The sequence below is a fragment of the Hermetia illucens genome, chromosome 3, assembly GCF_905115235.1.
Source record: "Hermetia illucens chromosome 3, iHerIll2.2.curated.20191125, whole genome shotgun sequence".
Taxonomy (NCBI): domain Eukaryota; kingdom Metazoa; phylum Arthropoda; class Insecta; order Diptera; family Stratiomyidae; genus Hermetia; species Hermetia illucens.
Genome location: NC_051851.1, coordinates 88576061 through 88602158, shown reverse-complemented (window position 1 = coordinate 88602158; position 26098 = coordinate 88576061). Strand labels below are relative to the sequence as shown.

The 26098-nt window shown below is 44.2% G+C and overlaps 1 protein-coding gene across 2 annotated transcripts in view; it reads right to left on the bottom strand.

The window, feature by feature from the left end:
• The window catches only part of LOC119653191 (serine/threonine-protein phosphatase 2A 56 kDa regulatory subunit epsilon isoform), an 80766-nt gene extending 64190 nt beyond the window's left edge, over positions 1-16576 (bottom strand). The window contains exon 1 of one of the 2 annotated variants that reach the window (XM_038057749.1): positions 15761-16576. The gene's annotated coding sequence lies outside the window, so the exon portion shown is untranslated. Of the gene's footprint in view, positions 1-1684; positions 2119-15760 lie in introns of those variants that run through there. The other variant, XM_038057748.1, reaches the window with a different exon arrangement.
• Between the last annotated feature and the right edge of the window lie 9522 nt (positions 16577-26098).

The window sequence follows — 26098 nt, the reverse complement described above, 5'->3', positions numbered from 1 at the left end:
TTATGGACATTTTGTTTCATTTTCATGTGTGTAGTTCCACAGACACCATTCTCCCGCAAATTTACAATAGACTAGCCATTCTTGAATAAGTTTCTTGTAACAGAGTGACTCGGTTTAAATAAAAAACGCCGGAATTCAACAAAAGGAGCGCATTTATAGTATTACATTGAGAAAGCCAGGTTGGTTGCATAATATTCCCGGTAAGAGATCCCGAAATTGGGCACATGTTTTCAGGATTCGATTGCGAAACAACTTAAAATGAGGTGGAAAAATGTGACAACCCGGTTGTGGTGTTTTCCCGAAGTTGGTGTGCAGTTATGAATAACTGAATGGGGATAGTTGTATATTCTGGGAAATTGTTCATTCTTTCAACTTCTCCGCTTTGGGTACAAAGGAATGAGTTAGCATTCGGACATCGATTTTCCTCGTACATTTACCTCATTACAAACGTCACTTCTTCAGAGCAGGGCGATTGACCGCCACCCCCAGGCTAACTGCAAGTTGAGTTTCCATCTGAAAAGGGCCAATGCAAGCAAACCCCCAACACTCACAGAAGCCTTTTGCCACTCAACCCGTAAATCTCGAGCACTCGCATTACAATTCACACTTCATCGATTCGAGGCCAAAACAATTTCGTCTTTAAAATCGTCCGTTCGCACCTACAGGCAAAGCCCCACACCCTCGCGACTCATTTTTTCCACGTGCCGTCCGCTATCCTGGGCTGAATCATTTACCTCCAGCTCATGATGCAATCGGATGACAGCGATCCCATGGGTGTGTGACAGCGAATTTGCAGGCAGGTGCTGCCCCGTCCACGCCACCAGCATAGAATCTTAATGTTTCCACGCACATATTCAATAATTGGCGAGCGCGACATGTTTGGCATCAATTCGTCTTCTTGTCAAATCGTAAACGAATTTTCGCCGGATTGCGGGCACTGCTATCGGTAATCGATAGTTTGTGTGACGAAACAGGTTGACCGACCGACCGGGGGCAAAGCGACTCCGGCCGCCGCACCAGCGCGCCGCTTGCTCAACGAAAAAAACGTAAACGTAAATAAGCTGCTCAGTAGTAGAGCTCGCATCACCAAAATGGCGACCAGGCAGTGCTGCTGCCGTGAGGTCATTCGGAGCCCAAACAGGAGCGAGTCGGAGACCCACTTAGCCTTCTCCCGTAGTCCTCCGGCCCTCAGGTCGTTGGCAGGCAACGCGCTGGCTAACTCAATGTCAATCAATGCGATAAACAGTGGCCGTGGATTTGTCCTTTGTCTCATCCGGTCATTCGAGGGCACCTGGCCGTGTGTCACCGCCGTCACGGCTGCCCCCACGACTTCTCAATGGGACCTCGACCAACTTGGTACCGGTTCTTTTTTTATTGCGACCATTTTGATAGTTCTGGCCTACATTTCACGCTTTTAATTATCATTTTGTCATCCGGCTCGGCTTCCAGGTGCAACCGGAGCGACTGCTGGCCACACGCGGCTTCCCACGGAACTGGGAACCGTGCGACTTGTGCCCCCCGAAGGAAACGAATTCGGCGATGGGGACCAAACGGCACAGACTCCAACTTTTATCTTGGAAAACTCGAAATTTGAACAGTTTTCATCTCGTAGACTTTTTGCATTATCTGGCGGAGCACGACAGAGCGGCGCAACTCGCTCTCTCGCCCCATCTCACCCACACACCTTCGGCCAGTGGATTCGCACACGCTTCCATTGATATGTTCCATTTGCTCGGAAGGCCGTCATAACAACTCCATCGCCACACACTGCCACTCAAGTACACTCTCTACGCTACGTTTCGCCGCACTCTACATCCTTCGCACTCGCTCTTACACTCGACCCGACCTATCCACAGCGCGGTCCCGTTCCGGCCAATGCCAATCTCTTTCACTCACACATTGCAAGGCAGTCAATCAGATGAATTTTCAGCACGAAAAATTTTCACTCGTTGCTCACTTGCCTCGCGCTGGGTCCGCGGATCCGGCCATTTTCCAGCCGAACCGTCGCGATTTTCTGTCGTCCGAATGTTCTGCTTCAGGTTGCGTCGACTGTGCCCACTTTCAGCTATTTCCGGACCCGTAATTCCGGATAATTTCGCTTGGAGAGCTCGCCCACCGTCACTGTCGGCCGAAGGAATTCCACTAACTCGCCGTGTGTGGAATGCCTCACGCACACATCCGCATGCACGGCGACGACGAGAAACGACTAGCCGAGTCGGGAGCGGCTGCCAATGCAGATTGAGCAAAAGCACAGTCATCGACACACAACAGAGACCATCAGCTCCTGCGGGCGGGCGGCGCGCGGCCCAAGTCGGAGGCGAGTTAGAATTTTTTCCAATAGTACGCTGCCCGGTCCAATTGGTATCGGAACACTTTCGAGAGAACGCGACGTGCTCTCATTCTCTCGACCCCTCCACGTACGCCCAACTACAATGTTGCCAGATGGCGCATCATCGCATTCTTTGTCGTTTTGCGTCAGCTGTCACTTCTTGTCTTCTTGTTGATGTCTCAATATTTATCACCTGCATTGATTCGCTAATTCCATCTTCGCTTGTCAAGACTCTTCAGCACACCTGATATGTATGCACACAAGTGCCGAAAAGCAGCGGCTAGATTGGCTCGCATCGTCTTCCTCCCGGTCGGTGTGGGCCGTGCGAATCAATCAAGTGCTGTGTGTACAAAAGCAAAAAGCAAATCAGAGAGACAACTAATGGCTGAAATCGTTTCGTGGACGTCTGTTCCACGGCACATCATTTTCTAATTGAGAGAAATTTCCGGTTGCGCTGCAACAATCTTTCAGATTGGATTGATAAAGTCGCTAGCGGGCAGCGCCGTGTTAGCTAAATGAGGGTTGGATAACAGAATTGTGCGGAAAATAATGAAAAAATCTATCCTACAAAAACTGAAAAATCAGCGAAGCTTAAAGTACGAACGGGAACCTAAGAAACGAATCTTTCGGGCCAAATAACTGCAACTTGGCTAGTTCCAGAAAAACGAAATTCAATCGTCCTGAAAATTCGTAACGTTCGTGCATCGTGACAATTACTTGCTGTCGAATGCATTGAATATAAAAAGGATCGAAATTAGGAGGGCAGCCGTAAAGTGTAATTCATCTTCTAATCTATTAACCAACTTAGGACTGATGCGTTCACATTGCAAGGAGGAACTTGATAAAAATAATGGAAAAAGAACAGTAGATTCGAAGATGCACTTGCCCCAGGAGCCCCCTTACTCCTTTTAATGATCACTGGGCGATAGAATCAAATAAACTTACCGTGCTAAGGGTGAACTTATACTTATCGAGTCCAGAGATGACTTCATATTCATTCATGCAGCTATCAAACACGGATTGCAGGCTAAATCCGTCAATCCCAAGGCACAGTTTATCATTATTTGTTAATTGCGAGAGACACCCAAAAGAAACCGAATTCATTTTGTATGTGCTGTTCTGTGCTGATTACCTACCTTGTTGTGGCATCGGCGGTTTAGTAAGAGTTCCTGGGAAATCACAAAGTATACGGCAATCGGAAAACCCTAATCTGAAGGTGGTATGCCACCAGTGCTGATGTGTAAATGGCTCCCTGGGGTACCGAGCAACCTACCAAAGTATCACCGGGCATGTGGACCATACGATACAGCCTATGACGATAAAAAAAACCACCAACAAAGAACAGCAGCATGGAAAATTTGAAGTGTAGGCATACAGGTCCAGGGAGCTTAAACTGAGTACCCGCCGTGTATTCGTAATCCCATGGTCCTCCCTCTTCGAACACGGATTGATTTAGAGACCATAATCAAGCCCCGTTGTGACTACCACCACCGGGGTACTAGTTTATACTGAGCGCAGACTCAGCATTTATACCAACTGGGCATATTAGTTACATAGCATGCTGATCCCAAGCCCTGGTAAAGGAGAAGGGTTTGAGGCAACGTACTTTGTACTATCCTCAGTAAAACAAAAAAAAAGTGCTGACATCAAGAAAAGAGATAAATGAAATATAGTTAGTTATTCCACTATGTTAAATCCGAGACAGGCCGACCTTGCAAATGACTTGAAGCCAAGAAACATGGCTTCTGGCAACTTCTCGATGCAAAGACCTGTAACGTGCCTGCTGGTGACTATCATCATGGCGGGCGAACTAAATGGATATGTAGGTAAAAAGGCAGATGGCAACACGTACCATGGGAGAAAAGGGTTTTGAGCACACAATGACGGTGGCGAATATATAGTCGATTTTGCGGACACCCATGACGTTGTATTTTTGAATACATGGTTCATCAAACGATTGTCTCATCTTCGTACATTTTCTAGTGGGAACAGTAAAACGCAAATCGACTATATTCTCATAAGATGCCGATGTTTTACCACCGTCACTGACTGCAAAACCGTTCCCAATGAGACCATCACATCTTAACATTGGCCATTGATTACAGTCTTACTGATAATACAGTATAGTAAACGCACTAGCCCACTGCGCATTAAATGGTTGCGATTTCGTGAGAAGAAAGAAGAAATTATCTCACGCGAATACCAACCACTACGAATGTGGACGAATCGTGGAATGGCAAGAACATTACTTTGCTTACCGACCGACGAGCCGCGACGGATAGATGGCGGAAATATTTCGAGCAGATTTCAACGGAAGGATTTGTTCATCTTCCACTTCCACAAGCATAGCCGATATTTGGACCAATTCCACCTATCAACGCCACTGAAGTCAAGCAATAAAACGAATGGGATCGGGGAAAGCAACCGGACCTGACGACATCGCATCCGCCCTCATCAATCCTCTTTGTTCTTGCTATGGACAAGAAAAATTGCGAACTCTTGGCCGCGTTCGAGAGAAGAATCCTCCGAAGAATTTTTGGCCCCCTACATGAGGATAGACGACAATGACGAAATCTATGAGCGATACTATGACCGTCCGGTTGTGGATAAAATCCGGCTGAATAGGTTACGGTGGGCGGGTCACTTAATCCGTATGGTTGAGGATAATCCAGTCCGCAAAGTCTATAAGGGCAATATCTATGGTAGAAAAAGAAGACGAGGCAGACCGTGCCTAAGATGGAGCGATGGCGTAGGTCAGGACGCCAGACAGCTTTTAGGGATATCGAATTGGTGGACCTCGGCGCAAAACCGGGATGTCTGGAGTTCCTTATTAAGGCAGGCCTAGACCGGATACCGGTTGTTGCGCCGTTGATGATGATGATAGTCACGTAGTTCGCGCTCAGGAGACTTCACTTGCCAAAATTGGTGTGAACATCGACATCGAAAGGTCGGCCGGATGATTCAAGTGGTTAGAGCGCTGGGCTGTCGTAGCTGAAGGACGCGGTTCAAATCTCCCTGGAGACAGAGGGATTTGTTATCGTGATTGAATGCCGGATACCAATCGGCTCAGCTGGGAATGAGTACCTGAGAATCAAATCAGGGTAATAACCTCGGACGAGCGCAATGCTGACCACATTGCCTCCTACAGTGTACTGTAGTGTATCGTTACGGTCTTGATTGAAGTGCTCTAACACACTTGAAGGCCCTGATCCAATATTGATTGTTGCGGCAACGATTATTATTATTAGAAAAGGCCGGCCGAAATAACGGTGACTTGATACAACAAAATGGTGCAACCGATCATGACGAGCCAAAGAAAAAGAATCAAGCCCCGTTGTCGCTACTACCACGATACTGGTTTATACTGAGCACAAGCTCAATGGATGCCAGGCTTCTCTGACTCGTCTGACGTAACTAATAGGTCTGGCGCCTGAGCTGCACAGCGCAACTCCACCCTTGAGCCCCCAAGGAGCTCTGGCCGCGATATGAGCGCAAACACCATGAAATAAATTTCGTAACTCAGAGTGAGTCCCACTGTGGCAATTGTCACCGTAGTTAAAACAAAAACTATGCAGACAAATCCATACTACGTTTGGAACATTACTACTCTGGGAAGAAGCTACAGGAGAGCAAGGGCTATAGAACGAACGATAGATAAAGGGGAACCTATTTAATCGTGCGACTCCCTCGACAACACGAGAGTTGCCAACGGAACGATAGCTGAAAGTTTCAAAACTCCTTGCAAACGACCTCGCAAAGCAATAACAGCGCTTAATCCGCTTTCTTCCTTGTCTAAAACCTGGAAATGCAATTATCGCAAGATCAAGTAGAGACCGTTCTATCGTAATGTTCGTTCTGTTTTGATATATGGGAGTAGCACGCTAACTCCACTGTTACTCAAATGCCCTAAGTCCATGCCAACCCTGACCTCATATTATTTCGAACAAGAGGTCAGTTACTCGTGGACAATTTGATCAGAAGGCGGAAGTGGTAATGGATAGATCATATATTAAGGAGGGGTAACAATCACATTGCTGGCTACGCCGTGCAGTTGAACCCGCTCTCCCAAGAGAGCCGAAGATGGGGTCGCCCCAGTAGCATTGAGTTGAAGGGCATTTCAGTGAATTGTAGAAAGCAGCTCCCAGACCCAGGGTGAACAACTCTTCCCTGAAATTGCAAATTACATCAATTACATTGGTTACACAAAATATTGATCTGCGAATAAGGCAGCAGAAATAGAAAAGACTACCACACAAAAAAACATGGCCCAAGCGTAAGTCATTCATTCCAAGACATACTGTTTAAAGTGAATCGTTTGTAGACTTTTTAGAGGCAAGGAGGTGGTCAAAACCGCCAACGACAACGAGGTAGGTTCAAATGAGCTAAACCTGGCAATCTCTACCTTGCATGAAAAGAAAGCGTTAGCGAACAAAGTGTAGCTGGCGGAATTAAAATCTGTTAGAGGTATGGCAGAAGACGCACCGACTATTCAACTGGGCAAAGAAGGCAGAGCGGTATTAGGAATATAACCGGACATTTACCCAGTATAAAAAGAGATCTGGAAAACCAAATAGAACACGTGGATGAGATTCTATGAGGAAATGAGACCACTATGAAGTAGAGGACTCTCGTTAAAAACCTAGTGAATCCTATTCGGATAATGCAAATACCCAGCGGAGCACACAGAAGAATTGAAAAAGAAACCCTAAATACCCTCCATATAACCATGTAAGTCACCTGGATCCAGATGGAGTTCGCCACAATCTCTTGCAGGAGGGGATTCCATTTCTGGAACTAGCACGGTGGTTAAAATGGAGTACGAACAAGCGTCAACAAAGTATCTTGCCACAGAGATTCATTAGCCTATGCATTGTGATTGCCATGAAAGCGAGACTCAGTTTTTACCTGGAGATACTGCAATTAGCCACCCTTGGACATGCGATAAAAGGAGAGGAGAGACTTGTAGCTTACACGCTTAAATTAAACGGCAGCAAAATCACAAATCTCACCTTGACAATCGGTGGTGATTTTACGACATACAGATATTGCTTTTATTTCAAAGCAGAGATCACGATAATTAGGGATAACTGGAATCTTTGTAATGATAACGATCTGAGGAACCAGAGGTGGATCTACGAAAACATCTGTGCATACTAGACAGTGAAAAGACGAACACAAAACATGCGTGACTAATGGGCATTCGAAACCGGGGCAAAGGGGTCAAGAGGCTGACGCTCAACCAATTCGACCCTTACACCGCCAGCGTGTGGTCGTAAATATTATAATAGGTGCTACTGAGAAAGGCTGGCGCAAACTCTCGAAATGTCACAAATGAACTCCCAAAATTATTCTATGGAGCACACTCAAATATCTTGGTTTGCGCAAAGCTTCTAACGTGACGTTAATACATTCACTTCAACAGAATGCCGTGGTCCGTCCTTTTTGGGCTCCAATGTTAAAGCGGACGTATCAGTATCAGTTATAAGTATTACCTCTTGACTGAATAATCCAAGTAGTCTTGCTTGTAACAAACAAATTGTCGTTTGCAAATATCCTAAGTAAAATTCACGTTAATCACATGTTTCGACAAAGAATCATCTATAATGGAATTCGTCCATGCTGGCCAAAGATGAGCCATATGGGAAAGTCGATATCACAGCACGATAATGCTCTATCGCATACCAACATCAAAGTACACCTATTTTTGACTCTGATCCTGTTCCTGATCTTTTTTTTGTTCCGACATTTTAATGGGAACTTCAATTCTTATCACCGACTTATTTTGAATGCACTTCTTGTAGTAGACCAATTACGTGAGGTATAATGAATCAACCACACCGATGTGGGATCGTTCTCGGTATCCGGCCATATGTTTCAGCTTCTTCAAGGATTTTTCGAGAAGCTAATTCACTTGCCGTACTGTCGCTCATCCTTCCATAGTAGCTTCCACTGCATGCCACACTCAACAATGGAATTATTACCCTATCATATTGCGACCCATCCATTGCCACTTCCGCTTTGAAGTCAACACATCTACGAGCATCTCAAACTTGCGCCGATATAGTTGTTCGGACGACCGAGGCAAGTGACCGCTGACTCTCGAGTAACCGTTCCAGATGTTACTCTCATGTAGCGGCATAGGAACAAAATTAACGTAGAAACAACCTCAAATTAATCTCGATGTTGTGGTACCAGTTGAATAACCAGATAAAATAGCAAAGGGCGACAAAAAGCGATTCCGCAATAATCCTTAGTGGCAATGATCTGTACTTTGTTGATATGTTCGGCACACATGCATCAAGCAGAAATTTGGTATGTGCCAATCATGTTTTCGAGATGTTCTGTTGATACACACAGTCATCCCCTTCTTCCACTCCATAGAAAAGTTGATGCTCAGAGTTGGCGAGTAAGCAGACGATGCAGTAGACGAATGTTCCGAGGCTTTGGACGATCAGACATGGGTCTGCGCGGGACTCATCCGAACTGCCTCGGGCCACGAATTCTCACTAGAGATTATCTGGTACCATCGGAATTGGGGTAGCACTTCAAGGGCACATGTCTCAGAAGAATTCCTGGTGGGTTTCATGAGCGTTGTGGGTGTAGACTCTAAATCAAATCAATCAGTGCCCGGAGATCACGCGGCGGATATTCACATAAAATGCCAGGACCTAACTCATTTGGAAAGACCATAGATTCGCAAGATTTTCGAATAAAATTTCAGGGAATATATTTGCTGTACGTATTACTATCGTTTATCATTGAGCTGGCCACTAAAAACGGAATGAAAAACTTATTAGTTGTTGCTGCACTTAATGTAAGTAAATATTATAATTGAATTTTCGAAACTGAAAACAAAGAACCTACTTCACAGGAATGCTTTTACGCAGTATGTGATTGAAAAAGTTATGTTTAAAATGTGTGGCACTGTACAGTATGTTCTCGACAAGTGGAGGATACCTGGTCGACAACCAATGGCCCAGAAACGATAAGGTAGGGTAATGATGATGAAGTCAACAAGAAATCGGAAAACACTTCCTCAACACTAGGAGATGATTAGAGAATGAACAAACTTTGGAAGACGCCTAACAAAGAGGCATTATTCCATGAATTCAAAAACTGGAACTGAAATATAGCAGCTATAGTAGCTAACTGCCTTCATCCAGATCGAGCAAGCAGTGTGAGGTCTTGGGCTGCACATCAATGAAGGCAAGACAAAATATGTGGTGGCAACACCAGCACCGAAAACCAACCAACAACATCAAACCACACTGATCAAACGGGAGGAATAAAGATAGGAGACTACAACTTTGAGACCGTTGATAACTTCTTCTATCTAGGACCCCGTTCGAGAGAAGAATCCTCCGAAGAATTTTTGACTCCTTACATTAGGATGGATGATTCCGTAGCCTACATAACGACGAAATCTATAGAGAGTGATACCATGACCGCCACGTTGTGGATAAAACCCGGCTCAATAGGTTATAGTGGCCGGGTCACTTAATAGGTATGGATGAGGATGATCCATCCCGGGAAGACTATAAGGGCAATGTTCATGGTAGAAACGAAGACGAGGCAAACCCTGCCTGAGATGGAACAATGGCGTAGGTCAGGATGCCAGACAGCGTTTAGGGATATCGAGTTGGAGAACCTCGGCGCAAAACCGAGATGTCTAGAGTTCCTTATTAATGCCTAGACCGGATACCGGTTGTTGCGCCGTTGATAATGATGATGATAGCAGCTATTTGTAGTATACTTTTCTCTAAATCAATCGCTGTCTTGAAGGCAAAAGATGGCTCCTCTCCACGAAAGAATGATTATTATCTTTTATACTTTCGTAAACACTACTATTGTTTTATTTTAATTCATTCGATATGGCGAGTGATGACTAATTATGTTCAATATTCGTGGATATGGCGAGCATCATTAGTTGATAGTTTCCTTGCGTTACTCATCACAGTTGCTATTTTAAAGGCAAAATATTAAAACTAACGAACAAAATAAAATCTTGTTTTAACATTAATTAACAGGAAGTAAATTATGAAACATCTATCATCAAGAATATCTCGTTCAGTCAACCAGATTTAAAAAGCGCCTGAAGGCAATTTCAGATCAACCGGCTCGAGAAACTGTTTCGGTTTAGTGATAATGGCAAGAGATTCGATTAATGCGGCACCGCCACCTTACCTGCAGGTAACAGAGCCACTTGATTTTTGTCGCACTACATATTTCCATTGGACTTCCTTCTAAGCACCCATGGTACCCGGTGTGCGAACATTGTTATCTACATCGTTTCCAACCTCTATTGAAACTAATTTGCCACCATAAATATAAATTAAGAAATGACCAATTTAAGGCTACTGTCCACAGTCTGCGTTTTTTTATAGCTTAATACCAGCTAAACAAAAAATATTATTCTTCAAAGCGTCTCATCATCTCCATAACGCAATTCGAAATATTGGCCAATAGATTAATCGACGATGGACAACTACAATAAAAACCACACCACCCACCCTCCCTTCTAAATCCAGATTTGCCAGCCGAGAGTATTTCTTAACCGTTGTAACGCAATATTCTCAGTTCGGCATTATTTTAAGAGGCTTTTCAAGAACTGACTTTGACATAACAGCTATTTGTATGACTTGGTTAAAACAAGCTCCGATCATGCATCAGTTCCGCCACCGTTCCCGAATCTTCGCACTAATCTTTCTGAGCTTGTCAAGCTGACGTTAAAGACACAAGAAATTAAATAATAAACTCAAGGTTTACTGTTTCACTAACATTTTTAAATCGAATCCATGATACAAGGTAATAACAAATCCCCACCGCCCCAGAGGAACACTGACTGAGGAAGTATATCGCCGATATTATACCTTCTCGTCATTGCTGACGTTCATCGTGTTGCCTTGTCCGAAAGATGTAGTTTCACTGGACCGTGAAAACTTTCCTCAAACACCTCGACCACTCCAATCACATCTGTTTGTTCTCTCATCCACGACTGGATGACCTTGGCCAAATTCAAATTCCTGATCTCACAGGAAGCAAAAGTCCAACTGGAATAAATACCAACAAAACATTAATGTGCAGACCAGTGAGCGCATCGATCGAATTTTTTTTATTTTGGTGTTTCTGCTGTAGTATGTGTAGTTCACCTCATATGTTCCATTTAGGGGATGAATGGCTACCATACGTTCCAGTCGAGTTGCGTCCGGTCTGCTTCTTCGGCAATTCAAAGTTCTAGATGCCCTGGTCTAGCGTCAAGATCGTCCAATTTGGTACAGCCCTTTGGACATTCTGACATAAACCAGGGCCCCACAACTTCGCATCTTACCATTACCCTCATAGATTTTCAAGGCCGCTTCCGTTTGACAGATTACTTCGGACTCGCCTGCCCGATCTCCCGGCTTAGTGAGCCTTCAAGTCGGGGAACCTTTCACCAACGGGAGGGGAGAGGAGGAAAGAAAATGCTACTTCAAATAGCCCCATGAACGTTATGCGCAACACAATTACATTTACCAAACCTTCTCAGCATCTCTCTGGTAATGCTATTTGGGGAGAGCTTCCCTGCGTCTTCAGAAAGTTGCTGCCAACATACACTCCATCCAGGCCTGATAAGAGGGGAGTGAAAAAGGGGACCCCCGGCACCAGAATAAAAATTTCAATGGAAAAAAGACGTAATAATGACGTCCACATAGCCATGTTAACCACGGGCCCCGTTGTTCCCAGAGTTTCTCTATACCACCCTGATCCCACCTTTCACAAGAGAAAAAATTGTAACTGGTATCGTCCGCCACCCCATTGCAGAGCACTCAATCAGGAGACCGTGCAAGCATGTCCACTAGGAAGTTGGACGAGGTTTCGATTCATCCAGAGATTTAAATTGCCGATGAGCCGCGCAGTCCATCTGGCTTTTGGCTCATTTTGCTAAGAGAGATCCGTTCTTCACGGGCAGTCACCTTTTTTAGGTCCTCGACTTGCGACTGTAGAGGGCATTACATTCTTTAGCAAAGATGGCAACAGGGATTACACCTGTGACTACCATCACGGCCGGTTCTGAGACAATACGATAAGTACACGCCACTCGCAGAGAAATTATAGGACCCCAACATTCGCCATTATCCGATTTAAAGCCGAGACTCCAGCTGCACCCTTCTCCGCTGCTGCTTTGATTTGCTCGAAGAAGCTCATCTTCAAGTTTAGCATTAAACCAATCGCTGATTTTGACTCTATAGTCAATTCACCGATTGATATGGGGGCTCGATCGGAATTCTCTTTTTATTTAAGATCCGCTTAGGCGACGGATAAATACGTCAAGTCTGCTTTGTGCTCGTTCAACAGTGCGTCCGGCAACAAGTGTTGCAACGTTGGCCGCATACTAGGCGCGACTCTTCTAGCATGTCGAGCATTCGCAGACTATCGGGAATATTTTAGAAGTCTGACCTTAGGATGGAATCCTATTCTACTCCCGACGTGATCTTCATGTTCCCCTGGTCCTCTAGCAAAGGGCTATCTCTCAGATAATCCCTCAACATCCGCAAGAGATAGCTCGGCACGTGGAATGAGTTTCCTAATGTGCCTAGCATATCTGTCCATATGGGATTGAAGGCATTTCTGATATCAAGCGTTATAAGGGGAACTATGCGACTCTATGGACTGTATCTACCACCTTCAAAAAAAGCATCCACCGTAGTTTTCTACGAACTACCTTAGAGTAAATTCACGGATCACTTCAGCGAGGCTACTCCTGATTGGCTTTTCAAGCGCTTTGTCGGCCGAACGTGATGTCTGAAGAGTAAAGCCCGTACAATGCGATCAATCTGGTCGGTAGTATGCAGGGTTTCTGCAGAGCTCCGATTTTCCGGGTGATAAGACTGTCCCCATGGATCCCCTTTAGCTCGATGGCTAGGTTCTGCCAACCACGAGCTTTGCTTTTATCTATCGCGCTACGAAGTTTTCTTCTAGCTAATCTATATTCTGCCTTTTTTCCTGGCGCGCGTGTAAACCTACCAAATGGCGGATCTTATGACAGTCCAATCGATAAATTCTCAGCGTGAGGATTGGATACAAGCTCTTATAGATATTGTCACTCTTAGCTGATATTTTGCCATAATTGTTGTTGTGATTGCCATTGGGAAACGTGGAGGTACTATTGAAGTTTGCAGTCCTGCCGGCTTATGTCACTGCTCCTTCTTCTGGAAATTCAAATTAATTGTGCAGCATCTTGGAATATTGTCACATTCCCTGGATGCTAGGGAGCGAAGCACAATACCATTCCAGGGAAGTACCATGGGGCCTCTAGGCTTTGCCAACGGATAACCTCATGTGCAAGCTGCGTTGGCGCTATAAGAAAAACTTTAAAATGGACTTTCCAACCAAGGCAGAAAGGGAGACCGGCGATTTGCTGCGGGGTTATGATACAATATTCACTATTGTCAGATCAAAGATTGTGAATTCGAAGCGGGTGTATTCTTGAATGAGGGTAGTATGGACTAGTCGTAGGATTTCAGTGTATTCTAAGCGGATATACTGGTGATGATGGGGGCCTCCTCGATGATTGACTGACTCATTATAGTCCCACGGATATAACAATCATTTGACGGACAGCCAAGCCGCTATTAAGGCTTTGAAGTCAGCCTTACCCTCCAAGATGGTGGCACAGTGATGAGCTGCGACAAACAGCGTAAGTGACACTTTCAGTTAACCTCCCCTAAAATCCTTGTGAAGTGCCTTAGTCCTGGAATAAATCCCGAGCCCAAGAGCTTTTGGGCCGTACAGAATTACAACTTCCCCATCCCCTCATCCCCAGACCCTACAAATCGCATCGCCAAAATTTCAGAAGAGACTCTCAAGCACTTCATTTCCCGAGTTCAAACTGGAGCCAGGGTACGGAAATTAGACCAATAATTCTTTGGTGACGAAAGAGGTCTCTGATTTTAGGGTGGGGAAGCTGCAATTCTTCTTATACGCTACGAACTGGATCTGCATATCTGAGCGCGATAAATTGAAAGGACACTGTAAGTAGCAGACTTGAAATAAATTATTCATGGACAGAGGTTTCAATAATCCCGAATATTAGTGGGCTAGTAAAGTCTAGTAAGACTATTACAAACGTGAGCCCAGCTGGATTTTCCCGGAAAAAGAGTATCACTGTGCGTCAAAATAGAAATTTGGAAACATAATAATGGTAGGCCAGGGTTATCTTGAGATTATTTACTTAGATTAACTGAAACAATTGATCGAAGGCCATCGTCTTGTCAAAGGGGTATTTCTCAAAACATTGCAAAGTTCCAAACTTTCAGTCGAACGGAATTCCTGGCTATCCCTTAATAAAGTTTTATATTCTTTCATTTGTTTGCTCATGGAGGAATGTTGTCCATTCGATTTCTCGATAGTTTCCTACAGCTCTAGGATGTCTCCTTGCACCGCAACTTATTTGCCGATGTTTTTTGTGAAACACGACAGCAAGGGGGCGATGACTTTTCCTGACCTACTGCAAATTTTATTTACTAGATTCTACCCCTTCCTCACAATAGCTTTCCCAATGAACCAAAAAGCAAAAAATACTCGTTTGATAGTGACGAGTACACCACACGTCTCCACCTGTTTAACTGCAAAAAATATCGACCGGAAAAAACAAAACTGTAGTCATTCTTAGACGCACCCTATTGCTAAACCTACTCTGATAACAGGGGTCTCTAAAGCTCAAGGTTTTGGCGGCTACTTAATTAGTTTTGAACCAGAATCAGCGGCGCGCATCAAATAAAACTTTTTTCAAGATCAACCGGAGCAATTAGCATCTCTGCGAGCATTTCCCTTACTTCGTATGAGCTTTGAAGGCATCTCCACGGGGGCGGCGACATAACAACGCCGCGTACGAAAGGACAATCGGAAAGATAAACTGCCCAAAACAAAGATGACTTACCCCGAGCGAAACGAGCTGGCCCACGGCCGCAAACGGCAACCCTTCGCCGCCGCCAGCACCTCGCTCTCGCCGGATAATCAATCGATGCGAAAGCGATCTGTAAAGTGCGAAACTCTTGCGGCGCCCAAAGGACACCGCAAGCAACACCTCAGCTCGCCTTCTTCGCCGTGTCGCAGTCGCGACGGATAAATAGAAGAAAGCCTCGTTAAGTAACACAATGTCAAGCGTATCGACGTCGGGAAAAATTAGGAGGCTCCTCGTCATATTTTTACGTCGGAGCCCGCAGAGAGGAAAAATTCTAATTTTAACCTTCCCTCCGCGCCCCCGGCGGGGAGTGTGTTCCCCAAGAACCGAGTAGAATCGGGACGACACAGTTTGACAGTCGCTACGACGTTCCGACTCCGTTCGACTGGCAGCCCACGGCGGACGGCGGCAACGGAACACGAAACCCACAGAACGCATTCCACTCCGCAATCTCTTTTCTTCTGCGGGGCAAATGTAGGGAAACTTACCATTCATCCGAGGGAAAATGCCACAGGGTCCAGCGAAGCCTCGGCTGGGTCCGGTGGGGCGCGGGCTCCCTGGAGCACCCTGCTTGGATCTGCGGTCGGTCCGGCGACAGTCGCAGGTTCACTCTCGGCTGTTATGTCGCCAATGCAATACACAAAACACTTGCAGCTTAGCCTCGGCTCGGCCGCTCGGCGGACGGTCTTTTCACGCGGGGGATCCTCGCCCTCAACCAACGAACAAACGCTTGAGCCGTGCACGGGTCCGATTTCCTGCCCGGGGTCGCGTCACGCTCCCTGCCCGCAAAATAAACCGTACGAAAAGTCTGAGATGAGATTTCACACGACGGCGACGTCGAAGCGGCAGCTCTAGTAAATTTTTCACGGACCCAGAACTGTCATCGAAACTGACTTCCACTCGACGAGAACGACGACGGCGTTCAAACACATATCTTTCCACCCTCCAGAGACGAATCACGAACGCGGCGCTCGGCGAGCAGATCTTTTCGCCAGGGTACTCGCACCGTCGCCAGCAATTTGAAAACTTGTTACGTCGCGGATTTCTGAACGTTCTGTTCGATTTTTCAACCGCAGCGAAGAGGCGGCGATTTTTTTGATACTTTCATTCACGGGAAAAAGAGCAACTCTCCACACTGGCTACCGAGTCGCGTTTCGATTCGACTGTGGTTCGGTGCAGGCGCCGTTTTCACAGATGTGTGGCAAGTCTACACAACGATACTGAACGCGTCAACTTCGAGTAGGATGCAAATGCTGCTTTTTGAAACTCAAATTATCAATCATTTTGGCAAACTTTCATACTGTACTACACCAATTACGCTTTATACACTTCAGTTTACGATGATCGTTATGTAAAATACATTCCCTCCTCAGCGAGATACCTTGTTGAAAATAACTTGTGTACGCTCAATGACTGAATACAATCAACAGTCGCACGTTCAATGCCCATGCTCCGAATGACATTCCAAACTAAATCTAGAGTACAGCATTGCTTCTTTCGCATGATCTATGAATCAGTTGGCACAGGCGCTAACTGCCTTTTCTTACTCATAACAATTTAAACGGCGCGTTAATATGTTTTTCGTAATTTATCTGTTAAAACTTACTGCGCATGACTAAAATGGGTGGGATCAGGTTCTGAAGTCAATATTTGTATTATAAACCGATTTAACGTTCAAATTGGCATCCCAACGGCAGTTTAGGGCAATAACTTCTAGCGCAGGACCACTGCTCACAAGGCATGCGAAGGGAAAACGATAGCAGTTACTGTTTACACCAGTTGGGTCTTTCTTGACATCGTCCGAAGGGAAAAGTATTGGAGAGGGTGATATACAATAGGATCTCCCCATTTATTGAGGAAGTTTGTGATCCGCTTATTAGTTACAAGTATAGCAAAGACTATGAGAAGTAGGAACATTCACGTAATTGAATATCTATATTGAATTACTGTTTACGCATAAGTGAGTATAAAATATCATTGTTCGCATGTGCGTAACCAAGCTAAATTTTAACTTGAGGGGGTCATCCCGTGTGAAGGCCGTTTTTTTGGCTCTTTTTAGAAATTTTTTGTGAAGAACTGGATAAAGATACAAATCCAAAATTTCACCATACATTTATTAATATCTTGAGTATTCTTAATCATTTGTTCAGGGCAATTTATACACCCATCTCCAGAAAAGGTGGTTTTCTGCTGCCACGCTGGAGGGCGCTGCGATCATTTTAAAGAAAAACAGTAAACGGCATTTTAACGTACAGACTTAACTACAGTCCGCAAACTAGGATTATTAAAAAATATTAAAAACTAAATTTTTGGTGCCGTGTTAAACTTCTTTTTAAATTTTGGTGTTTTTTTACGGCTTCTTAAATGAATAAAAAAAAAACTACTGAATGAATCGCAATTATCCTAGTTTGCCGACCGTAGAAATATGTTCTGAATAAGTCCTGAAAATTTCAAGGAATTTCGTTGGATAGATTTTGAGCTATGGTGGCAGCCGATTTTCAACATGCGGTTTCGTGAAAAACGCATTTAAAAAGTAGAATGCGATTTTTAGCCGTAAAGCCTTAACTGACCAATAATCTGCTATACCTAGTACATAAACCTTAGGTTTCTTGACGAAACACATGTACAGTCTTGCCTTCAATTTTTGTCCATGCCAAAAAAAAAATCGATTCCGCGAATCCGACACATGGGATGACCCCCTTAAGAATAAATTAAGAGTCGATAAATAAACTTAACTAATAAGTCAATCTGATTTCGTTTCCTTTTTGGGATATCGTCATAACTTTCATTCTAACGAATTGCCGGTTGTCCGAATCATTTGCTGACCGGCCGCATGAACGGTCAAAACTGATAGACCAAATTTATCCCATCCTGGCTACGGCCACCGGTCAAATGGACTATTCATGAGTAACTGACAGGCCGAACTGAACGTGGATGGCGGGCTTATGCAGTGTTGTCGGAAGGGAAAAAATATGGTATCGAAAAATGTGAGAGAAAAGTACGAAGTGGTATCTTTATATGAGCGTACTTAGGTCTGAGTAAAAAACATGTCGGGAAACCGGAAGCTGGACGCTTCAAGTATAAGAGGTTTTGTGTTTCCCTATGTGAGGAACTTTGAGTGCGTGACAGTTCCACGGGTACATAGTTAAATATTCAACTGTGCGCTATCTTTTAAAGATCCATTTATAAAAAAAAAATCATCTTGAAAGCACTGCATTTATAATAGTCAACCTTATAGCCTTGGCACTAGGAATATTTATATTATTCACATTCTCACAAAGTGACTAACTTAACCTACACTAGATCCCAAAAATAGTGGGGAGAAGTAGATTCTTCATGAATGGAATTTTAATATTTCACTCGTTAATTCGCACAAAAATTGATAAGTTTTAACTGCTATAATTTTGACACTAATAGCCGGATTTCGACAAAAATTGGACATTCGTATGCGCGATACTGTCATCTATGATCGTGCATCCTGCATGAACTTAAGGGGCATTTTTCAATCAATTTGCAAAAGTTGACAATATATTATTAGTAAGCTTGTTTGAGCAGATATCAGAATGGGGCATATTTTGAGGCTTAGATTCCATATAAGCGTTTTACCCAAAAAAACCCCCATTAAAAAACTTTAAAAAGGGCTGGAGACAAGTGGAGTCTTCACAAATGGGACTTGAATATTTCATGCTATTGTCAATTATGAACTCATTTGCATGACTTCAGTTGGAGAAATTTCGTGGAAAATTGGTAAGTTTGAACCGCTATAACTTTTGCGCTAGTGAGCGGTTTTGCGAGACAATGTCTTCTATGCTGATGTCAAATTTGGTTCGAGGCATTTGGAATGAGGCATATTTCGAGGCCTAGATTTCATAAAAGTGTACCTTGGCGATTTTTTTTTGGAGTTTTGGGTTGAATAGTTTCCGTCTTAGTATAAGTGTGTGCATTTTTACCCCTTACTCGCGCAGTTTACAATTTACGTTAAAACTAATAAAACTGAAGTACTAATCGAAACCTTTCATTTGATATCCCAAATGACTGTATTCGATGAAAAACAAATTTTACATCCCCTTTTCCATGTATGGGGAGCCCCCCTTTAAACTCGAAGTAAATTTATATCACTCACCATATGTTTCATAGTTCCCATATGTCCACCAAATTTCGTTCGAATCGCTTTGCCCATTTTCGAGAACAGTGCATGAGACAGACAGTGAATCGATTTCAATTAAGTTTCGTTTTACACAAAACCTCAAAAAAAGATTTTCAACTCTGCTGTTCCATTTTGTGTCATGTGTATATTGTGTAACGTGACTATCAATATTGTTTGACTATTGCGAAAAAAAATTATAGGAAAGCGGAAGTTGGAGGATCTAAACACATATGAGACTATACAGTGAAAGGACCAAAGCATTTACCCCACGTAAGCAAGATAAAAAAAATAAAGCTAAGAATCGTAATGTTATGTATGTAATTGCAGCTGCAAAACACACACAAACACATCTTGTTCCCAACTTCTTACAAATCATGGACGGCGTCAGGACGTAAGCAAGTTAGTCCGCACACAACGAACAAAACAAATACGTGTCTGCACGCTAAATGTTGGTACCCTAACTGGAAAGACCGAGGAACTCGCAAGAACCCTTCGGAAAAGGTGCATTGACATCTGCGCTCTGCAAGAAACCCGATGGTCTGGTGCCAAAAGTTGTGACATTGATCGCGAACGCGGTAAAAATGGCTACAAACTTCTCTATTTTGATAACCCACACACCCAGTATGGTGTTGGCATTGCCATCTCAGAGGGTTTCCGTGATGCCATTAAAGAAGTCGAACGATTTGATGATCGGCTGATGAAGCTCACCATTATATCAGCTGATCGCACTATTCACTTCTTCACCGCGTATGCACCACAGACAGGTCGACCTGATGCCGAGAAAGATGCCTTCTGACAACTTCTCGATGAAAAGACTTGTTACGTGCCTGCTGACGATTACATAATCATTGCCGGCGACCTTAATGGTCATGTGGGTGAAAAGGCAGACGGTAACAGGTGCCATGGGGGAAAGGGGTTCGGAGCGCGCAATGAAGATGTACTTATGAATACATGGTTCATCAAACGATTGTCTCATCTTCCCACATTTTATAGTGGGAACAATAAAACGCAAATCGACTATATTCTCATAAGACGCCAACATTTTACCACTGTCACTGATTGCAAAGTCGTTCCCTATGAGACCATCGCACCTCAACATCGGCCGTTGATTGCCGTCCTGCGAATTAAACCACTGATAAAACAGCGTGAGGAACGCACTGGCCCGCCGCGCATTAAATGGTGGCGATTTGGTAAGAAGAAAGAAGAAACGGTCTCACTCATACGATTGCCAACCATTACGAATGTGGAAGAATCATGGAACCAAATGAAAGACACGATCCACAAAGCGGCCTCTGCAACCCTCGGGGTCACCAAGCCGGGTAAGCGGTACATCAACCGAGATACTTGGCTTTGGAATGATGATGTTGAAATGAAGGTCCGTGAAAAGAAACGCCTCTACCACAAATTTCTCGACGATAAAACGCCTGCTAATTGGCAAATTTATAAGAATGCCAACCGGGAAGCAAAGAAAGCGGTCGCTGTCACCCGAGCGAACCATTTCAAAAATTTTTACGATAAACTGGACATTCGGGATGGCGAGAGAGATCTGTATCGACTTGCTAAAAGCCGTGATGAACGCACATAGGATATCGAACACTTCTGTTGTGTTAATGACAAGAACGGTACTTTGCTTACCAACCGTCGAGCCGCAACGGATAGATGGCGAGAATACTTCGAGCAGATTTCAACTGAAGAATTTGCTCATCCTCCACTTCCACAATCAGTGCCGACATTTGGAGCAGTTCCACCAGTCAGCGCAAATGAAGTCGAGGTGGCAATAAAACAAATGAAATCGGGAAAAGCGACAGGACCTGACGACATCGCATCTGAGCTCTGGAAAGCGAAGAGCTGGGACCCAACACTGTGGCTCAGTGAATTCTTTAACCGGGTTATTCAGGAAGGAAGAACACCATCTGACTGGCAAGAAAGTACCACTGTTCCAATATGGAAGAAGAAAGGTAGCCCAGCAGAATGTTCAAATTACCGTCCGATCCGGTTACTTTCCCATACCATGAAGATTTTTGAACGCATTCTTGACAACCGTATTCGCGAAATCGTTGAAATAACCGTGAATCAAGCCGGATTTGTCAAGAACTGCGGAACCACTGACGCAATAAACACTGCGCGGTTACTCATGGAGAAACACCGTGAGATCATCGCCCTCTTTACATTGCCTTTCTAGATCTAGAGAAAGCGTTTGACCGTGTACCACACGAACTCATCTGGTATGCTTTATGACAACACTTCGTGCCAGAAGAGCTCGTGCGCTGGGTTCAATTGCTCTACCACGATCCGAAAAGTAAAGTTCGAAATATGGCGGGTGTATCGAAACCGCTTCGTGTCTCTGTTGGTGTTCATCATCATTCCTTTTTGTTCTTATAATGGACACCGTCACACGGGATATCCAACGTCCAGCGCCCTACATACTGCTTTATGCAGATGATGTTTTCTTAGCATCTGATAGCAAAAATGATCTCGAGCAACTTGTTCACAAATGGAATGATCGCCTCATGCAACACGGCCTCAGATTGAATTTAAATAAAACTGAATTTTTGATCACCGATCCCCATGAAACTGGCACAATCACTGTCAGCGGCTGTGATCTGCTCAGAACTGAGCGATTTAAATACCTCGGATCAACGCTATTAGCCAGTGGAGAGCTGCGTTATGAAATTGCTTCACGCATTAACGCAACCTGGATGAAGTGGCGTTCCACAACTGGTGTCCTTTGTGATCGACGTATCAACGAACGTCTCAAATCTAAAATTTACCGCAATGTCGTCCGTCCAGTCGCTCTCTATGGTTTTGAGTGTTAGCCGACCATAAAAGACAATGAACGGTGTCTTGCGGTAATGGAGACGAAGATGCTACGTTGGACTAGTGGCGTCACACGTTTAGATCACATCCGAAATGAGGATCTCCGCGATCGTTATGGGGTTGCACCGATCGTGGAAAAGTTGCGAGAGAGGCGTTTTCGATGGTATGGTCACGCAATTCGTGCAAACGAGAATTCACTTGCCAAGATTGGTCTGAACGTCGAAGTCGATGGTAAACGACCAAAAGGCAGACCTAAGCAACGGTGGCTTGATACGCTGGATGGGGATTTGAAACCCTCGAGATTGCACACAGATCAGGCATTCGATAGAGCGAAATGGGGAACCGATCACGACGAGCCGACCCCGCTTGTGAACGGGACAAAGGCTGAAGAAAAAGAAGAAGAAACACCAAGTTAATTAATTCCCGCGACTATGCTTGACGGTTACATGTTTGTTGAACGTTTTAAGCCCTGCTTTGGGTTACTTACAGACACATTGCTTTCTATCAAACCTAAACTTTTGCCAGACCACAGAAATGAGCTCCGAAAGTCCAAGACTTTTTTTAGTACGCTCTTTCACAAAGGCAAGCTTCTTTCTGGGTTATTTTTTAGATGAATGATTTTCTTTTCACCAGGCGAATATGAAATTTCGCTAACCACTGTACTCTGCATATGGTGTAGTGCTCGTGCTCGTGCATATCGTGGCATCTTTTTCCAATGTCGTGGCGCTTTTTAATCGACTTATCTGTGATTTGTGAAAGACATCAAGTTGTTTTTGAACTGCTAGCTTCCACAGTGGGTCGGTCGTTCCATTTTATGTCGAACTTAGTGGACTTAGTGGGCTAGCAACTTGCAAATTTTGAATTTTGAAACGCCAACAACGCCTCGGCTATCGAAAAGGAACTATGACTGATTTCTGGAATGTGCAAGAAGCTCGATGGTCTGGTGCCAAAACTTGCAACACAGAACGCGAACTCGGTAAAAATGGCAATGAATTCCTATATTTCTAGCCCACGGGCTCAAAATGGTGTCGGAATTTCAGAGGGCTCCCGTAATGCCATTAAAGAAATCGATGAAAAGACCTGTAACGTGCTCGCTGATGAAATATTGCGGGCGACATTAGTGGTCATGTGGGTGAAAACGCAGACGGCAACAGGTGTCATGGCGCTAGAGGATATGGACCACGTAATTACGGTCGCGAGCGTATAGCCGATTTTGCGGACACCCATGATTTTGTACTTGCCAATACATGGTTCATCAAACGATCGTCGCATCTTCCTAAATTTCATAGTGGAAATAGTAAAACGCAAATCAACTATATTCTCATAAGACGTTGACATTTTACCACTGTTACTGACTGCAAAGCTATTCCCTATGAGACCATCGCACCTCAACATCGGCCGACTCATCCACCGAGATAATTGGCTTTGGAATGACGACGTTCAAATGAAGGTCCGTGAAAAGAAACGCCTCTACCACAAGTGTCTCGAAAATAAAACGCTTGGAAATTGGCAAATTTACAAGAATGCCAATCGGGATGCAAAGACAGCAATCACTGTTACATGAGCGGTCCAGAACAAACATCTTTATGATGAGATATCTGCATCGACTTGTCAGCAGCCGACACCAACACACAGAATATCGAACACTTCTATTGTGTTAATGACAAGAAGGGTACTTTGCTTACCGATCGACGAGCCGCGACGGACAGATGGCGAGAATATTTCGAGCAGATTTCAACGGAAGAATTTGCTTCGCAACCACGGCCAACATTTGGAGTAATTTCAGCTGTCAGCGCAATTAAAGTCTAGTAATAAAACGAATGAAATCGAGGACCTGATGACATTGCATTTGAGCTTTGGAAAGCGAAGAGATGGGACCCAACACTGTGGCCTAGTGAGTTATTCAATCGGGTTATTGAGAAGGGTAGAACACCATCTGACAGGCAATAAAATACGACCGTTTCAGTATGGAAAAAGAAAGGTAGTCCAGTAGAATATTCAAATTACCATTCAATTCGGTTACTGTCTCATACTATGAACACCCGTGACAACCGTGTTCGCGACATCGTTCAAATAACCGTAAATCAAGCCGGGTTTGTCAAGAACTGCGGAACTATTGACGCAATACACGCTGCGCGATTACTTATGGGGGAATATAGTGAAAAGCATCGCCTTTTTTACATTGTATTTCTGGATCTGGAGAAACGCTTTCTCGTTCTTGACCGTGTAGCAAACGAACTCATCTCGTATGCTCTGCTGCAACAGTTAATGCTAGGAGAACTCGTGCACTGGGTTAAACTCCTCTACAACGATCCGATAAATAAAAATCGAAGTATGGCGAATGTATCAAAACCACTTCGTGTTTCTGTCTACTTTTCTTTGTTTTTGTTATGCCACACGGGACATCCAGTGTCCAGCGCTCTATACACTGCTTTATGCAGATGATGTGTTCCTAACCTCTAATAGCAAAGATGAACTCGAGCAAATTGTCTAAAAATGGAATGATCGCCTTCTACAACGCGGTCTAAGATTGAATCAGAATAAAGCAGAATTTTTTTCGACCGATCCCCATGAAACAGGCACTATTACTGTCAGTGGCACTGACCTGCCAAGAACTGGGCGATTGTTATCAGCCAATGGAGAACTGCAGATGTTCCGTTGGACTAGTGAAATAAGGATATTCCCGATTAATATAGAGTTGCACCGATCGTGGAAAAATTGCGGGAGATACGTTTTCGATTGTATAGGCACATAACTGACGCCAACGAAAATTTATTTGCCAAGGTTAGTTTGAACATTGAAGTCGATAGGAAAAAACCAAAAGGGTGACCACAACAACGTTGACTTGATACGCTAGATGGTGACTTGAAAGCCTCGCGACTTCATCCAGATCAGGGTTTTGATAGAACAAAATGGTCCAACTCATCACGTGATGGCCCCGCTTGCGAAAGGGACAAAGGCTAAAGAAGTCTTGCCCAGTTTCTTTCTAATGGAGGATATCGCCAGTACTTGTAAAGGTTTAAAGGACACCTCCTCCAATTGTCCAAACTGCAATGGAATCCCAGAGGACCCAGAGGCACTGTCCGCGGAAGAAAGCAGGAACCTGCGAGAAACTCTAGGAGAGGCGCTAGCATATACCCATGTACCAATATTTTTATATACATTGTGAAAAATTGTTTTAGTAGAGTGGACGTTAAAGACTGCACAAAATACAATACAAAAAAAAACATTTAATCCCACTTAATACATTCCACACAAGGAAAACGAACAAAAGGAACAAAAGAAACACCAACGAGTACAACAAAAGCATTAGCACAGCAAGAAAAATGAACTCATTCTAATGAAGGTGAACCAAATTCGAACGCTGCATGAAATTGGAAAGATATTGAATCAAATCAGGGTACATTTCCTTCCCAGCTTCCTATGATCCGTTCCGGAAATCATTTTTGGGGAGATGTGTCGTCTATGAACCTTGAGTTCGAGCAAATACTACAGATTTTCAACCAGATTAAGGTTTACCGATTGTGGAGGTGTGGGGCATTATACAATAACAATTCTTGTATCGCAAAGGAAGTGTGCTTGAGGACGGTGTCCTGCTGGAAAACAAACAGCTATTCTATATCCAAGTTGGCATTTTGTCTCTAACAAAGGCATAACACGTCAAAGTATATTTCCCTTTCATGTTAATAATAATAATAATAACTCCGCCGAAGCCGGTCCCAAGCCCGGTTGTGAAAGGAGGAGGGATGGATAGCTTCAGTCTGAATGGCTGTACGCCACCGTAGCATCTCAGGGGATAGGTGAGGAAAGTGCGGGAACTTTGCAGTCTTACAAGTCGCTAAGGAAGCTATCCCAACACCTG